The sequence below is a fragment of the Phyllobates terribilis genome, unplaced genomic scaffold, assembly GCF_046119375.1.
Source record: "Phyllobates terribilis strain yellow unplaced genomic scaffold, ASM4611937v1 Scaffold_305__1_contigs__length_2280687, whole genome shotgun sequence".
NCBI classification, from domain to species: domain Eukaryota; kingdom Metazoa; phylum Chordata; class Amphibia; order Anura; family Dendrobatidae; genus Phyllobates; species Phyllobates terribilis.
The window spans coordinates 557,844-571,082 of NW_027363065.1; the positions used below are offsets into that span (position 1 = coordinate 557,844).

Below are 13,239 nucleotides of genomic sequence, written 5' to 3' on the forward strand. Positions count from 1 at the left end.
TTTCAGGCTCTGCAGCTCCATTCACACGGTGAGGCGTTTCAGTTTTTTTCTTTTGCAGAATTTATCAACTTTGCTTGGAAATGACCAAAGATTTATAATTTATTAGAAAATCATTGAGGCTATTAAAGAAGTAATCAAGCAGGAAATCCCGATGAATCCTATATTATGTGCTGGGAGAAAACGGAAGTTTATAAGCCAGGGACAAACAAGAACATTTATTGGACAGAGGTTGTGCTAAACTAAAAAATTTTTTTCTGTCGCTTAGATAGAGAAATACAAAGAAAAGCTACATATAAATGGACATGTTTATTAAAGATTTATAATTAAAAAACTCTCAGGTTTCTTAATTATTTTTGTTGTTCTCATCTCAAAGATACAAAATTTGTTTTGAAATTTTTTTTAAAAACATAGAACAGGAAAAAAAAAAAGAGGACTACTATATCAGCGGCTACTAAATCATGGTTTCTAAGGAAACATATATCCATATATAAAAAAGTGCCTAAATGGCAGCAACAGGAGGATGTTGGGCATTTTGCAGTTAAATATTAACTAAACAATTGTACTGAAAGTTCTATATTTTGGTCTTTAATTTCAAGCAGATCGGGGAGGTTCGAGTCTTGAAACCTCCAAGAAGTGCACAGCTCAGGAGATTGGCACCAGACAGTTCAGGCGACCGACACCGGACATCTCAGGAGACCGGCATCGCACAGCTCAGGAGACCGGCATCGCACAGCTCAGGAGACCGGCATCGCACAGCTCAGGAGACCGGCGCCGGACAGCTCAGGCGACCGACACCGGACATCTCAGGAGACCGGTATCGCACAGCTCAGGAGACCGATACCGCATAGCTCAGGAGGCAGGCGACGGACAGCTCAGGAGGCAGGCGCCGGACAGCTCAGGAGACCGGCAACGCACAGCTCAGGAGACCGGCAACGCACAGCTCAGGAGACCGGCAACGCACAGCTCAGCAGCCCGGCAACGCACAGCTCAGGCGACCGGCAACGCACAGCTCAGCAGCCCGGCAACGCACAGCTCAGGCGACTGGCAACGAACAGCTCAGGAGACCGGCAACGCACAGCTCAGCAGCCCGGCAACGCACAGCTCAGGCGACCGGCAACGCACAGCTCAGGAGACCGGCACCGCACAGCTCAGGAGGCCGGCAGCGCAGAGCTCCTGCCTGGGATCAATATGTATTCAATAGAAAGCACACGCTGCCTGTCTTCTGGTCTCCACATTTCTCAGGGGAGCTTTGAGTGATCTGAGACCTGAACCCACCAATCTGCATGAAATTAAAGACAAAATTAGATGTAGAATTTAATGCCAAAGTTTAGTTACTCTTAAGGGAAGGAAGGCACAATCCCCTCCTGCTGACATTTAGACTTTTTGGATGCTGTATGTGCAGTAATATCTTTCCTTAGGTGCAATGTTAAATTCTATGTGATGAAAAAAAAATAAGAGCTCTCAGCGGCTGGTATATTTTAGGGGCCAATAAAAAGTATCAAAAACTAAGAATTCTCTTTTTTTACCTTTTTATTAAATACAAACAAGCTTCAATATATTATATTTTTAATGATTTTTCAGCCATTCTCTGTAATTCTTTAGTTCTTTTACTAAATGTCCTGCAGCTTCTCATCTCCATTCTATGATTCTCTGTAACAATCATCTACGAGGAAGAATTTTACATCTCCGATATTAGATCAGATGAAAATGCTAAAAAATAAAAGACAATGGCAAAAAATAATCTAATTGTACTAAAATAATGTGTAGATTTATATGGAGATCTTACACAGAAAATAATCACAGCTTTACTGTTACTATTGTCATGTAGAGGTGAAGATTCCACATCAGTTGTAAGAAATCCAACAAATTAAAGGTTCTGGTGAAGCTGCAGAGAAATTATCATTCAAGGCCCTTTTCTACACAGGGCGATAACTATTTTGAAAAAAAAAGTATTAGCAAAGTTTCCCAATCACTGATGTAAAAGTGCAAATATCAAAAGATCAGTGAGAATTCGCACATTTCTCTGATCATATCATTAGGGACAACCTGAAAATGATTAAAAAAAAAGAAGTCTACTCAAGTAAATCACAGAAAAAAAAAGGAAAAACAAATTCCAAAAATTACTGTTATAAAAAATCATATTTTAAAGAGTAAAATTTGCTAAATTGTCAATTAACATTTTTACAAATTTATATTACCTAATGAATGAGACAAGGTCCATTTTTATATGTTGTTTTCTGAATTTTATATGTAAATGTTGCATTTAACTTTCTAAATGTTTTTTTGAGGGTATAAACTTCTTAATAAATATTTTTTTAATAATAAGTAATTTTTCATTTAATCTCTAGAGTATTACTGTACATTTATAGGAAATACCAAATACAAGACATTTTATTACGCTCTTCTAAATGTTTCCAGAAGAGCAGAACTTCTTAGTTTCAATCTAAAAATGAAAAAAAAAATTAGATTTTTAAAATTTCAAATTGTAAATCGCTTTTCTTAAATTAAATAGTTATTAAATTGGAAAATTAACTTTTAACCCAGTTCATGTAAATTAGAGGAGATATGAATAAATCATTTTCCAGCATCTTAATGACTGAAGCCCCCGTACATATCAGACTCATGTTACCCACAATCACCGATATCAAAAGATTCGGCCGATACTCTGAGATATATTGGGGCACCAGCCAAATAAACTTTGGGGGAGGAATGTCTATCAGGCACGAACGATTTCGGACTGCCAATGGCTTTCTTCTACTGGATATATCCCGCTGGTAGAGACGTCTTTTGGTGACCTTCTCATAGAGAACACAGGAATGCTCGGCATAACAAGAGGTTCTTTGCAAGGGACAGACAGCCGACATAGCTGATTGGCCAAAGCTTTGTTCAGCAGTGACCTACATAACATGTCTGGAGGTCTTTAGGGTCCTATGATATCTGTTGTTGGTCACATGAGGTGAAAGCAGAGCAAAATGGCCAATTTTCACTCTACAATCGATCGTCTATTATTTCAGTGAAAATAACGATTGTTTGATTTCACCAAACAAATCACCGACAAATGGTTCAAAACAAAGATCTGGAAGGTTGGATTTTTTTGGAATGACAAACACAAGCCGGCTGTAATTCCTTTTACTTATGTACTTGAGAAAAGTTATTAAGATTAAATTGTACACCACGTGCAGAATTATTAGGCAAATGCGTATTTTGATCACTTTGATACTTTTTATACATGTTGTCCTACTCCAAGCTGCATAGACTTGAGAGCCAACTACCAATTAAGTAAATCTGGGGATGTGCATCTCTGTAATGAGGAGGGGTGTTGACTAATGACATCAACACCCTATATAAGGTGTGCTTAATTATTAGGCAACTTCCTTTCCTTTGGCAAAATGGGTCAGAAGAGAGATTTGACGGGCTCTGAAAAGTCCAAAATTGTGAGATGTCTTGCAGAGGGATTCAACAGTCTTGAAATTTCCAAACTTTTGAAGCGTGACCACCGAATAATCAAGCGTTTCATGGCAAATAGCAAACAGGGTCGCAAGAAGCGTGTTGGCCAAAAAAGGCACAAAATAACTGTCCATGAATTGAGGAAAATCAAGTGAGAAGCAGCCAAGATGCAATTCGCCACCAGTTTTGCCATATTTCAGAGCTTCAACGTTACTGGAGTATCAAAAAGCACAAGGTGTGCGATACTCAGGGACATGGCCAAGGTAAGGATGGCTGAAAAACGACCACCTTTGAACAAGAAACATAACATAAAACGTCAAGAAAGGGTCAAGAAATATCTTAAGACTGATTTTTCAAAGGTTTTATGGACTGATGAAATGAGCGTGACTCTTGATGGGCCAGAGGCTGGATCTATAAAGGGCAGAGAGCTCCACTCTGACTCAGACGCCAGCAGGGTGGAGGTGGGGTACTGGTATGGGCTGGTATCATCAAAGATGAACTTTTGGGACCTTTTAGGGTTGAGGATAGAGTGAAGCTCAACTCCCAGACCTACTGCCAGTTTCTGGAAGACAACTTCTTCAAGCAGTGGTACAGGAAGAAGTCAGTGTTGTTCAAGAAAAACATGATTTTCATGAAGGACAATGCTCCATCACATGCATCCAACTACTCCACAGCGTGGCTGGCCAGTAAAGGTCTAAAAGAAGAAAAATAATGGCATGGCCCCCTTGTTCACCTGATCTTAACCCCACAGAGAACCTGTGGTCCATGATAAAATGTGAGACATATAGGGAGGGAAAACAGTACACCTCTCAGAACAGTGTCTGGGAGGCTGTGGTGGCTGCTGCACGCAATGTTGATCGAAAACAAATCAAGCAACTGACAGAATCTATGGATGGAAGGCTGTTGAGTGTCATCATAAAGAAATGTGGCTATATTGATCACAAATTTATTTGGTTTTTGTTTTTGCATGTCAGAAATGTTTATTTCTAAATTTTGTGCACTGATATTGGCTTACCTGGTGAAAATAAACAAGTGAGATGGGATTATATTTGGTTTTTATTAAGTTGCCTAATAATTCTGCACAGTAATAGTTACCTGCACAAACAGATATCCTCCAAAGATAGCCAAATCTAAGAAAAACCCACTCCAACTTCCAAAAACATTAAGCTTGGATATTTATGAGTCTTTTCAGTTGATTGAGAACATAGTTGGTGATCAATAATAAAAATAATCCTCTAAAATACAACTTGCCTAATAATTCTGCACACAGTGTATAACAATGTCCTATACCAATGGTGGAGGGCAGAATTCATTACATTTATCATTTTATCCAAGGGAAAGATGAATATCTGAATATTTTCTTGAAAATGGGGAACCACGAGACAAAACAATAAAAGAACCTCATGAACTCAAGTTTCCAAAGTCCGGTGTAGGGGTTCAGTCTTTAGGAACATCTTACCCCCCTTTCCCCTGATACTACAAGTTAGTCCATGGCAGGGTTTGGGGTAACCATTCACATAGTCAATGAGTATATTGCATCGCTGTATAAAAATGAGTAGGTGGCACCCCTAAATAATATGGAGTATTCAGTGATTTATAATAAAGACATTATAGATCACTAAAGATAAAAAAACCTATACATTAGCCTGTGGATGTCAGACGTAATAAGATTGTATCCAAAAGTCACACTGCGGCAACCAATTAAAAATCTAATGCCTCCTTAATAATATTATAGACGGAAGCAGGAGAAAAACTTAGATGATGAAACCAAGGACAAAGTATAAAAAATATATATATATATTCATCCAAATATATTGAATAATGGGTTGGAGTGGGAAGAGCCAAAACCATTAATGTGGAATATATTAGTTTACAGGATTATTAATTACAATATATATTTAAAAGAAATGATTGGTAATTTGGTCTGTAAGTGACTTTATTTATACATACTCACGAAAGGTAAGATCTTCAGTCAAGGCTCAAACTTTTGTCCCTATGGGCTGTTTATTTCCTTTTTGGCCTCAGCATTACCTATGCGACTGATAATTGTTAATACACAAGGGGCCACATGGTATACACTATAGATATACACGCTATACATGACAAAGGATGTTTTAAGGATGGATCACACCCAAAGACTGAAACTTTGTGTATTCATACAGCTATTGTCTTTATTGATCAAGGTCTTTCAATAACAGTTAAGATGTTACCAGCAATGGGCTCCATCTTATTTTGGGGGTATTAACATAACAAAGCCTGAGGTGGGGTGAGCACCATTTATCAAGGCTCCTTCCCTGGTCCAGGGTCTCATCAGATCTAATATTGGCATCTGTGAGACATAAACTCAAATCTCCAACCCTGGGAAACCATCAACATGCCAACACCCCACGTGTTCAGTATTGAGCAGATACTGCAGATGGACTCCAAAATGGACGATGGTCCAGGAGAGGATACAAGTGCACAGTGTGACCCAAAGATGACACCAGGTCAAGAGGAGAAAACTGGGGAAAAAAAGAAGAATTACCAGCGATACCCCAAACCTCCATACTCTTACCTGGCCATGATTGCGCTGGTGATACAATGTGCCCCAGACAAGAAGCTGAAGCTGTCGCAGGTAAGAGAACGATCTTATAAAGAAATAGGTTAGTGGGATATTGACTTAGGACACCTAGCGGGGGACAACAAATCTTTTAAGACTGTACTTCTGCTAAGTGGATACATTTTTACCTTTGCTACATTTTTTTTAAGTCATATACACAGAAAAAAATGCTAAATTTTCATAACAAGACTTTCCCGCATTGTGGGAATATACTGTTACATGTTATAACAGCCAGACACATCCAGGTTAAAAGAATTATAAACTTATTGCTGGTTCTTTTCCCTCCATATAAATTGTAATTTTTAACGCATACTTATTATGAAAGGAGAATTCACAATTTAGGATAAATGGGGTTCCCTGGCTAATTTGCAGAACTGAATTTTTTTTTTCTTTTGGCCTTCAGATTTTAGAAAAGATCAGCGACTTCTTCCCCATCTTCAACGGACGATACCAAGGATGGAAAGACTCCGTCAGACACAACCTGTCCTCTAACGCTTGCTTCAGAAAGGTGAGGACTCCGTGTGGTCATTTACTGCGGTGACTCTCTTCTAAAGGACATTGCTGGTTTTTACATATAAGGGGAAATTTATTAATATTGTAAAATCATCACAATGGTGCATTGGGTAAATTACATCTCTAATGACTCTCTTAGTAGGTTCTAGGTTCTCCTCCATAAACCTCATCACACACAGCGCTGTTTTTCATCTCTAATGAGGCAGGATTTTTCTTCATGTCACTAAATATTTATAGCCTAAGTAACAATTTTCTATTTCATAAATCTCATCTGCTTAATATTAGTTGTCTTTTTTATGAGATTTTTTAAAGGATTTGACATTATTTTAGAAGGTATCACACTATTACATTTTCAGAAAAAATGCATTTCCCAATTCTAATATTACTGATAAATGTTACCTCCTAAAGACTCCTATAAACAAACTTCAAGATTCCAGTTTTCTACCAAAGTTTTTATCCCATAATCATTTCTTCTGTGACCTCTATATACAATAGTGACTTTATATTGCAGAAATTGGAATTTTATTTCAACCTTTATCTGAATTTATTGAATCTTTATTTCAGGAGCTGAAGGATCCAAAACAGACTCAGGCCAAAGGGAACTTCTGGATAGTGGATGTGAGTCGGATTCCTCCAGAGGCCATGAAGCTTCAGAATACGGCGGTCAGCAGGCAGGACATCTACCACCTTGACCTGGCCCCCTTCATTATCCATGGACATCCCTACAGGCCTATAGATGACCATCATGCTTCTCTTACAAATGACACAGATCCCTTCAGACCAGAAGCTGCTAAGCCATCCATTTTTTCATCTCCAAACCCCGCATCGTCTTTCCCAATGATCCTATGGAACCTTCCTACATCTAATTCAAGCTTTGTTCCTCCTAATGTATTTTCCCCTCCCAGTGTACAACCGCTTGCGCTTTACCCAAATTTCCCACCCATACCCCAGTATAACTATTCATCACCATCTAACTTTTATCCCCCCTTCCCATCTTATTCTTACTCACCTTACCAAAACCCCTCTACCCTAAGACCACATTTACCTCTCCCCCACATACCCTGGAAATGAATCATCCTCCCGTCAATTTCCCCCCAAACTGAACAATGTTCGGTATCTCAGGATGATCCACACACGATGGGATCCTGACCCACCAAGGTCCATACAGGGACCACCAAGGTCCATACAGGGACCACCAAGGACACTTTAAGCTTCCCCGGCTTTTGTAAATAGTTGTTCGCTTATGGTTGTTGTTTTACTCTTAAACTGCTTTTCATTATATACAATTACCCTGATTCTTTATATGTAAATGTGAATGTAAAGCTTCCCCATGGAAATGAACGTTCTATTTGGCCAACTATCTCTGTAAGATTCCAGGTTTAGTAATTTTGGGTCAATATCTCCAGACAAATTCTCGTAAAGAGATTTTGTGTTTTCAAATATAACCAAAGGCGCAGAGAACCAGTATGAACGGCTTGTCTCTCTCCATTTAGAACTGATATTTGGCTCATTATTAATAAGGATGGGCGGACCCGTGGATGTTTGGGTCTGTCAAGTTCAGCCGAACTTTATAACAAACCAAAACGGTACCCAAACTTGAACCTAAACCCATGAATGGGGGGCCCAAATTTCCGGCAGTTCCCATGCTGTCCTCTGTTTGACAGTGTGGTAAACACAGACTCTGACCTGTGATAACCTCTGGTCACAGCTGCAGGGTATCACAGTTCCCACGCTGTCACACAGAGGACAGCATGTGAACCAACAGCTGTGACTGGCAGGGACAAGGTTACCATCGGTGAGATGACTACTACTGTCATCAGCGTCGCCTGCTGTCACTAAGAGAATTTACCAGCTGGCGCCTGTGCATAGCGGTAGCTGTCTGTTTTGCCTTTGCTAGTTATAAGTGATGAGCGAGCGTGCTCGCCCGAGCATCTCACTGCTCGAGATGCTCGGTGCTTGCAGAGTATTTCCGGGATTGCTCAGCGGGAGCTCAGGTCTCTTCCCTGAACATGTAGGGATTGTCTGCCACACAAAGTAATGCCGCAGCCATGTTGGTTGTGGCATTACAGTGATTGGCTGGCCGCACAACGTCATCAGGTCTATATCAGGCCTGGCGCCGCCATGCTCATCACAGTCTAATCCGGAATCAGACAGTGTAGGGAGAGGTGCTGCTGAGCTAGGGAGAGATTTGCTTGTTTCTTAGTTAGTGTAGGTATACCAGCATATATTATTCACATACCCATCTCAACTAACAGTCCTTCTGAGGACTAATCCAGCTGCATAGATATCAGTGCTAGGCAGGAAGGCAGTGTATGTGGCAGACAACAGTGCATATAGCAACAGGCTCCATTCCAGTTCAGCCTGTTGCAGCTTCTTTCAGGAAGTGGTGGAGGTGGAGCCTGCAGCGAGCTGTGCTGAGTGTGCTTCCTGGACTGTGTGCTGCTGTGGAGAGAGCTCCTGGGAAGGGAGGTTTTTTTTTTTCATCTGGGACTTTTTGTCTGCCCCCTTCCCAGGAAAGAAGGCTCATAGTGGGACTGGCCTCCGGGGCTGGGCCCCCGGCTCCCACCTCCCGGTCCAAGCTGGCGGGGGGTGGGAGGAACACCAAGCCGGCTAAGGCGACAAGATCTGGCCAAGACAGCAGGGGTTCCAGCATGAGGACCCGGAGGACCCCCGAGGCTGTGACCACGGCGGCTCCTCCCTCCGGAGGTAGGTCGAGTACCAGCGGAGGTGCTGCAGCGGTGCCCCCTGATTGGGGTACCAAGGCGGCGAGGGAGGCAACCGTCACCTATGCCTCCCGTATACATGCGCACCTCTGTGAATATGAGGACGCTACAAAAAAGCTAAGTTCCCTCTGGGGGGAGTTGAGGGTGGCTCAGGAGAGGTCCGAGAGGGCCTCTGGCAGTAAGAAGCCTGAGCTATCCGCCGCGGTCCGGAAGATCAAGCGGGCCATACAAGACCTGGAGGACCGCAGGAGCACCATCATGGCGGGCAGCGGACCCTTTAAGGAAAAGTTGCAGAATGATAGCCGGTTCAGAGCCATGACCGGTGGGGCTCTGGAGGGGTCGCAGGGCCCCAGCCAGGCGGTGGTGGAGGAGGAAGAGGTATGCGTGGAGGAGGCTGCACCCTACCCACCGCCTGGTGGCCTGGTAAGTGATCTCCAGGCATCGCATAGCGGGATAGCCCCTGAGCAGATGGCTCTCCCGTAGGATTCTAGCCCTTCAGAGGGCAGCGGGAGCGAGGGGGAGGATGAGGAGGATGGGAGCAGTAGCAGTGAGGGGGGCTGCCTTATCATGCAGCAGATCCAGCAGATCGAGTCCCCGGTACGTTTTGGTCAGCTTACGTTCGGGGATGAGATCTGCGAGGATGAGGCACCCGTGAGGGGGATGAAGAGAAAAGCAAAAAAAAAGAGAAAAACAACTGTTGCGCACAAATTTGTGTATGTCCCCCTCTCTGGGGCCCCCCTGTCCCGTTGTGCGGCACCCGCTACCCACCCCGGCTTGGACTCTGTTGTGGGTCCACAGCGAGGGAGCGGGGAGAATATAGGCCATGGCATGCGGAGCGCTGTCTCTGTTTGTGGTAATGGAGGCAGTGGGGCGGAGGTGTCTGATATGGAGCATGGCACGGAGGGCGGCCCGACGGTGGGTGTGATCTATGGTGGTGCTCAGGCTGGATCCCCTGTAAAAGGGAGGTCTGGCCTGGCACCTGGTGCGCCTGCTGGCGTGCAGGGGGCGGCTTGTACATCTGCCGCTGCCTCCTGCTCTGCTGGCGGCGCACCGACAGCCGGGGCCGCATCTCCGGCGGCGTGTGCTGGGGTTTCTGGGTCCCTCACGCGCGGATCCACTAAATCTGGATCACTTTCAGGGACCCAGAGACCTGGTAAGGTGAAGGGCGCGGGGCCTGCCGCTCCGGCAGAGCCGGCTCATAAAGGAAAGGTGGGGCTTGCTCCCCTGGCAAAATCCGTGGCGAGGTCGGGACCCCCTGCGCAGGGGCCCAGTAATGGGTCAGCGCGGGGGGCTCCACCGCCGCTGGGTGCCGAGGGGGAGTGGCCTAGCCTGGGGCCGGCCGCCGGAGCTGGGGTGGCCAGGCTTTTTGTGGCAACGGGTGTGACGGTAGGGGGTGCTATGCCCCTGAGAGCTGGTGCCGCTGGTCCAGGGGCCCCTGTGAGTAGACCCGGCTCCGGGTCAGCTTTGGGGGTCCCTGCGCGGCCGGCTTCGGGGGGTGTGGCCTCCCAGCCGTCCACGGTGCCAGTGGGAGTGGCCTCTGGGGCCCCCGCCGTGCTGCCTGGTGTGGGGGGCGTGGCCTCCCTGTCATCCACGGCACCGGTGGGAGTGGCCTCTGGGGCCCCCACTGTGCTGCCTGGTGCGGGGGGCGTGGCCTCCCTGTCACCCACGGCACCGGTGGGAGTGGCCTCCGGGGCCCCCACCGTGCTGCCTGGTGTGGGGGGCGTGGCCTCCCTGTCATCCACGGCACCGGTGGGAGTGGCCTCTGGGGCCCCCACTGTGCTGCCTGGTGCGGGGGGCGTGGCCTCCCTGTCACCCACGGCACCAGTGGGAGTGGCCTCTGGGGCCCCCACTGTGCTGCCTGGTGCAGGGGGCGTGTCCTCGCGGGTAAATCCCGCACAAGTGGGCGTGGCTTCACCCGAAAAGGGGCGGGGCTTAGTGCCGGCAGCTGCTGGGAGCAGTAGTGCCACAGCTGTGGCTAAAAATGGAGGTGGTGCCTGCCTGCCAGTGTCCTCTGTGCCCACGGGCTTATCTGGGGCAGGGGCGCCGGCAAAAATAGCTGCAGCACCAGGCTCCCAAAACCCCCCGGCAGGGAAGGTGCTGCCAGCAGGTGGCAGCAGTAGTAATGCTGTTGGAAAACCTGCTGGCAGAAAGTGTGTGGAGAAAAAAAACAACTGTGACCCCAGTGTGCATGTGAGTGGGAGTGGGGCAAGTGGGGTGACTGTCGGTATGGATGTGTCTGTGGTAGAGGAAGCGAGTGCTGGTGTGTCTGTTGCTAGTGGGGGGAGTGGGGGTGGGGCTGGTCCATCTGCCCCCCCGGCTGCTGGTCCCCGGAGTTTTGCGGGGGTAGTAGCCGGGGCCTCGGGGTCTTCTCGGGGGGCTTCCTCACCTCTGGACCTCAGGGACGGTGACTTGCGACGCCGTTTCCTGGAGGCCCTCAAGAAGGGAGAACGGACGATCCAGGTAGAGGGAAGAGAGGTGGACCTGGCCTTTTGGCTAGATAGACATGGCCTGGCCGCCTTCCAAGATAAAAAGGAGGGGGAGACAGCGTGGTCCCTCCCGACAGCCGGGCAGGGGGTGGCCAGGAGGAATGTAGTTCGTCTTCGGTGGAGGGGCAGTGAAGCGTGCCCGCCAAGAGCAAGGGTCGTGGAGCTCCTCCTGAAGATGAACTTCAGGGCGACTGACATCTTTGCCCTGATCCATCCTTTTGGTACCCCCATCTTCGACATCAGTTTTGTTCGGCCGGAGGGCCTAGAGCTTTTTTGGTCGAATTTTGAACTGGTGAAGGGGGAGCCCGGCTGGCGAGACTTTGCCGTGCAGGCGGTGTCTCGCCAAAATGGAGTAAAGAGAGTGACCGTTCTAACTAATAACGAGTCGCTCTCTGGGGTCGATATTATGACGTGGCTTTCCCGCTATGGGGAGGTCACGGACGTCCCAAAAAAGAACAGGGACGAGTTTGGCATCTGGTCAGGGGGCTGGACCTTCATGATGAGGTTGAAGGTCTCAGGCGGTACTGTCACCCACATCCCCTCCTCAGCATTCCTGGGGAGGGACAGGATCCTGATCTTCTACCAGGGGCAACCAAAGGTCTGCCACAGGTGCGGTGATCCCCGCCACTTCAGCGCGGGCTGCAAGGTGCAGAAATGTGCCTTGTGTGGCGGGGTAGGTCATCTTGCCGCGGCCTGTGGTGACATTAGGTGTCATCTGTGTGGTGACCTAGGTCACCCGTACAGCCGCTGCCCCCGCTCCTTTTCTAACACCATCTCTGGTCAGGCGGGGGAGAGCCATGGGGGGGTCCCCAGCGGTGCATCCTCTGCTGGAGCCGGAGGTGGGGGTGGGAGAGGAGCTGAGGGGCCGGTGAAGGAAGGCGTGGCCAGTACATCTGCCCACCAGTGGCATCAGGTGAGGCGCCGTGGGGGTAGGGGGCAGGATAAGCCCCAGGCGACTGGGGTGATGTCTGTACCCTCCTCGGAAGCGGCAGCCGGTGCCCCTGAGGCCCTGGGGGAGGAGGCGGTGAGCGAGGAGATCAGGAGGATGGAGAGGGAGGAGGTGGCTGCTTCTGATGACTCCTCCCAGTATGAAAGTCTGGACGAGGAGGTGGTGGAGCAGCCTAAAACAAAAGGTGACAATAAGACCAGTAAGAGTCGGAGGAGGAACCGAAAAGGGGCAAAAACATCTAAGGCCCCCCCCCTGGCCACTAAGGTGCCTACGGAAGGGCTCACCGGCTCCCCTCTGATCCCCCTCTCCAACCGGTTCCATGCCCTCGATGACTCTGCTGTGTCGGAGGTCGGGGGTGAGGGACCGGCGGTAACATCTGAGGTGCCTTCAGGGAGCGGCGGGGTCCGTCCTCCGGAGGGCTCACTATCCTCTGGGGGGGGGACTGCCCTGGGGTCCAGGGGTGAGGAACCCGGTAAGACTGGGAAGGTGGTGACGGGTGCTATGGACACCTCGGTGTCACTA

General features: G+C 47.6%; 1 pseudogene; it reads left to right on the forward strand.

Annotated features, from left to right (window-relative positions):
* The first annotated feature begins 3,058 nt into the window (after positions 1–3,058).
* The window catches only part of LOC141220975 (forkhead activin signal transducer 3-like), a 38,268-nt pseudogene continuing 28,087 nt past the window's right edge, over positions 3,059–13,239 (forward strand).